The sequence below is a fragment of the Lepidothrix coronata genome, unplaced genomic scaffold (assembly GCF_001604755.1).
Source record: "Lepidothrix coronata isolate B3197 unplaced genomic scaffold, Lepidothrix_coronata-1.0 Scaffold122, whole genome shotgun sequence".
Classification (NCBI taxonomy): Eukaryota; Metazoa; Chordata; class Aves; order Passeriformes; family Pipridae; genus Lepidothrix; species Lepidothrix coronata.
This window is the reverse complement of record NW_016690302.1, coordinates 1,996,530-2,001,711: the sequence shown is the minus strand read 5'-3', so window position 1 is coordinate 2,001,711 and position 5,182 is coordinate 1,996,530. Positions and strand designations below refer to the sequence as shown.

Below are 5,182 nucleotides of genomic sequence, written 5' to 3'. Positions count from 1 at the left end.
GGAGTTGTGGAGAGCCAGAAGGTCCCCTCTGAGCCTCATTTTCTCCAGGCTGAGCCCCCCCAGCTCCTCATGGGATACTCCAAACCCTTCCCCAGCTCCTCTGGACACGCTCCAGCCCTTCCATGTCCTTCCTGAACTGAGACCCAGAGCTGGACAGAGCCCTGAAGGTGCCCCAGCACAGGGGGGACAATCTTGGGTCACCTCACCTCCCTCAGTCCTTCCCAGCACTAAGGGCTGGATGGTTCCTGAAGAAAAAATTCCAGCACAGGAAGCCACAAGGAAACAGATTTACGCCACAGGATTTCCTGCCTGGAGGCTCCTGGCCAGCCCCGAATTTGGGGAATTTGGTGGCTGTGTCTCTCTCGCACTTCCAGGACCGCCGAGCTTTGAGCCATTCATCAAACCGTCCCCCGGGGGGGCTCGTGCTTTTGTGAAGCTCTTTCTCACATCCAGGAAATTCGCAGCCTAATTCCAAAGGCACGCGCCCGGGGAGCTGCGGAGGGAACGAGGAGCTGCAGAAAGAACAAGGAGCCTGGAGGGGTTTTTTTTTTATTGCTTTTCTGCAAGTCAGTCATTACCCCCGCGTTTGAGAAGAGCCCGGCTCAGATCCTTATCTCTGCCTCTCTCCGTTAAAGCTCAGAGCAATTTTCTCTCGGTTATTCTCCCAGCTCGAAGCTGAACAGGATTTCTCCAGAAAAAGCCATTACTGCTCCTACAAACCCTCACTTTTGCATTCCCAGCCCGCCACGAATTCAGCTTTTCAGCCGTTGTCTGGAACGCCGGGAGAAATCCACTGCCGGCTTTAAAAACTTAGGGTTTGATTGAAATGAGTTCAGCTTTGTGGCAAGAGAGGCTTATAGAAAATAACCTGGATGCCGAGTTTAGCTTCCCAACGCACAGAGCAGAAAGGAAATTCTCTTTGAAGGATCAGTCATGACAACTCTGTGCTCTTTTCCACCAGTGACATAACTCCCAGAAAACCAAAGTCACCTCCAGCTTCCATCCTGCAGCTCCCAGCCTGTCACAGAACACGTCAACAGACATCAAAATTAGAATTACAACTCACTTTCTTCAAGTTAATCTCCCAGAGCTTGATTAGCGCCGTCCTGTCTTCAGTTCATAAAGAAAAAGACACAAAATAAGGATGAAAAAAATCCTTCCCAGCACTGGGAATTCCTATTTATGCTCCAGTCCTCCCAAATTAACACCCACTCAGTGGGAACACCTGCAGGAGCTTGTTAATCACTTCTCATCTGGAATTTTTTTAGCCCTCTCCTTGCCTTATATTAAAAGATGCAAATTATTTCTCCCTTTTCCCCCCTTCTCTTTTATTTAACATCTCTTCAACCTGTCACTCCATGTTTTCTGGGTCCATAAGCAACACATCGTTTCCATATTAAATACTCCACCAGTATTTAAACACTCCTTTGTTCACAGCAAATACAAATAAACAAGGAAAATAAACAAAATAAATGAGATCTTCTAGGAGTCTTTGAATGTTGATAAAGATTCCACAAGGAAAAGTAAACGGGGAAAAGCATGAACAGGAACATGGCAAATCCATGTGATGCAATATAAAAAAAAAATGAAGGAATTCATCTGCCAGTTCATGGAAAGGTGTGTTCAACCCTTCAGAAGCCAAATTTTCATCCTGGTGTCATTTTCAGCCTTTTCCTGAGGATGGGAAGGGTGATGGGGCAGGAATGTTCTAATGATGGCTCTGCCAAGCTCTGCTGTAATTCCATAGGGGATCCATAGGGGATCCTGGAGGGGGGGGAGGGCACTGGCACCTCGTGGAGCTTCTGCCAGCAGGGATTTCCATGCTAATGGTGCCCCAATCCATCATGGGGGCTGGGAAGTGAGATCCCTAAACCTTCCTGCTCCTCCTTTCCCACCAGGGTATTCCTTGCCCATCCCTGGGGGCAGGAGAGGGGAGGCAGGGGGTGTCTATCCAGGACTGGGAATCTGGACAGGAGAGGCAGGGGGGGTTTATCCAGGACTGGGAATCTGGAGAGGGGAGGCAGGGGGTGTTTATCCAAGACTGGGAACCTGTCCCGTGCCTCCCTGCACACACAGGACGTGAGCAGAAGGACCAGCAATTTCCCAAACACCCACTCACGGCCCTTAAATCCCATCCCTACAATCCCGGGATGTGGCACTTGCCGGAGGCTGCCCCGCTCAAGGTGACACCCGGAGGGCAGAAGGAGTTTCAACCGCTCCTTGTAAACAAACACCTCGTTACAAACCTCGTTTAAAACCCAAAGCCAGGCTGAAACGAGCTGGATTTCTGTTTCCTGGGGGTGGAATCCGAAGCTCTGCGTTTAAAGTGCTCCGTAGCAACAGGAATTCCCCAAGGAAACACTTGGAGCATCCCTGTGTGCGGATCAGACTGGATGAATTCCTTGTGCACCTCAAATCTGCAGAGCAGGAGACACAGGCTTTGTTTTCTGCTTCATTTTTGTCCCCACTGTCACAGTTCACTGAGATATTCCTGCGTTTTTTCCCTCGTCTCTGTCTCCCCGATGTCAGTTTGGATCAAAAGCCCTTTCAGAACACAGAGACCTGTCCCCTCCTGACACCTGCAGAGCAGCCAAGATTTATTTCCCCAGTGAAAACCGTGTCAAGCCTGACTTGGGCTTGTTCACAGGTCAGGAGGCACGAGGTGTGGAAAAGAAAGAAGCAGCTTGTTCCTCAAAAAAAAAAACAAAAACATTTTATATCATAATATTGCTCATTAGCAAGAGGGGCCAGAAGGATTAGAGGAGCTTAATTATTTATTCTGTGCTGGTTGTCCAAATATTTAAGTTTGCACCTGGGAGAAGCAAACTGGTGCCCAAATGTAGCTGTTAATGTCACATCCACTGCTAAACCACTGCATCAGGTACATTAAAAATACATCAGAGTCTCCCCGGAGGAGCTCATCTCTCACTTCATGCTCTGATCAGTGAGGACTATATTTACTTGAGGACCAACTAAAGCCGGGTGTTGACCTTCCCCCCCTTCCAGGGGGGTGTTGCCTGGGTAATTCCTGAGGGATGAGAAGGCTGCAACAGCAGCTGAGTTTGTTCAGGGACATATTTCCCTCTCCCAAAAAGGTCCTTGGCTAAAGAAGAGAGTTCAAACCCCTTCCCTGATGTATCCCATGGAGGTGGAGCAGCAGTGGGAGGGATCTCCAAGGCACAGGGGGTGTCTGGAGACACGGAACATCCCCGTGCCATCCTTGAAAAAGGAATTCTGCACCGGCTCTCTGAGGCTTTGCTACCTCAGATCCACGACCTGAGGACTTAATCTTTCATCCTGCTTAACCAGACAGGGGATTTCTGTGCAGAATATGCAGCAATTAGAGTTCAATTTTCAAAGAACTCCTTCTCCTCCTTGTGTAGTTTTTCGCTCAGGGCACAAGGCTGGGCTGGGCAGAGCCAAGGGGCTGTTCCCAAAGGGAACATCCTCATTTCCCACTGAACTCCCAGCAAGGAGTTGTTGTTTAGCAGAGGATTAGGCTTGAAAGAATCCAGTGTTAAAAAAACCCAAACCAAACCCACAAACATTTGCATTTGATACGTAAAGCAGCGTGAGTGCTGCAGGAACAGATGGGAAATGCACTGGGAATGCAAATATTGTCCTGTTCCTCGGTGTTTTATCACACACACAGAAGGGATTCTGCCTTCCCTTTATCTGCAGAGGGACAAATCCCACAGCCCTCTCCCGAGCTCAGTGCAGGCCCAGGTGTGATGGTGTCATTCCTGCAGCTGGAAATTCCAGGGCTTGCCAAGTCCCCTGTCCTGCTTGTTTCATGGAAAAGTCTCCTTATTTATTTCTCAGGTCAAACACAAGGACTGTGGGGTTACATCTGGGGGGGGGAAAAAAAGGAAGACTGATGGTTCATCCTTGGGGGGGGGAGAATTAGGGAATAGAATCATGGAATGGTTTGGGTTGGAAGGGAATAGAATCATGGAATGGTTTGGGTTGGAAGGGACCTTGAAGATATCTTGTTCCACCCCCTGCCATGGGCAGGGACACCTTCCACTAGCCCAGGTTGCTCCACACCCATCCAACCTGGCCTTGGACACTCCCAGGGATGGGGCAGCCACAGCTTCTCTGGGCAACCCGTGCCAGGGCCTCCCCACCCTCCCAGGGAAGGATTTCTTCCTAAAATCTGATCTAAACCTCTCCTCCTTCAGCTCAATGCCATCAACAAGACGGAAACAAAGAGTTTAAGGTCACCCTCGTCCCTGGAGGATGCTGGGAAAGTTTTGTCCACCATCAGATCCATCTCAAATCAGTGGATTCCCGTGGGGTGAAGAAAGCTAAAGGGATCCATCCAAAGCAAAAGGGATCCATCCAAAGCCAAAGGGATCCATCCACTCAGAATGTGCTGTTTGTAACCTGGAAAGGTCAATGCTGGTAGAGAACTCCCGGGGTGTGACACCACAGACACCACAGGGAACCCCCTCCCTCCTCACCACCACCAGCAGGTCCTTTCCGTGGGGATCCACACGCCCAGAATTCGGGTCTGGCATCCCAAAAAGCGCCCCTGGCGGGATGAATTAACATCCCACCCACCCCCCCTTCCTGCCTGGATGTGTCTCTGGGCAGCACAAACCGCTCCTGCTGCGGGGGGTGAGGAATCCACCGGGCTGCAAAGGCGCGGATCCAGCGGGAGCGCATCCCGCTCCAGGGAAAGGGGGAATTTTGCCAGCAGAGGGCAGGTGGATTGTTAGGGAAGGAAAAGTTCCCGGAGAGGAGCAGCAGGAGGTCCCTGCAGGCATTCCCTCCTCGGCTCTGACGTCACAGGCCGTTTCCCAAGCTCGTGATGTCACCGGGAAGTGAGTAACTCTGCAGGAACACGAGCTGGGACAATCACCAGGGCAATTAAGCACCAATTAAGGTGTCCGTGAGAGCCCGGGAGCTCTGCCCTCCTCCTCCATCGCAGAGGGAGCTGGGGCTGCTCAGCCTGGGCAAAAGGAGGCTTTAGGGGCAAGGAAAAGGGGATTTTATTGCTCTCTACAACTCCCTGGAAGGAGGTTGTACCTAGGTCGGGGTCGGGCTCTGCTCCAAAGCCACAGGACAAGAGGGGACGGCCTCAAGTTGCACCAGAGGAGCTTTAGATTGGATATTGGGGAAAATATCTTCATGGAAAGGGTGGTCAGGCATTGAAGTGGTGGAATCACCATCCCTGGAG

The 5,182-nt window shown here is 50.8% G+C and overlaps 1 long non-coding RNA gene across 1 annotated transcript in view; it reads right to left on the bottom strand.

Annotated features, from left to right (window-relative positions):
• Window positions 1–4,378, bottom strand: part of LOC108502673 — a 5,478-nt gene extending 1,100 nt beyond the window's left edge. The window contains exons 1-3 of the long non-coding RNA XR_001876560.1: window positions 4,225–4,378; window positions 2,247–2,417; window positions 1,067–1,110 (exon numbers count right to left, since the gene is read on the bottom strand). This is a non-coding gene — a long non-coding RNA (uncharacterized LOC108502673). The remainder of the gene's footprint in view (window positions 1–1,066; window positions 1,111–2,246; window positions 2,418–4,224) is intronic.
• Window positions 4,379–5,182: the final 804 nt, after the last annotated feature.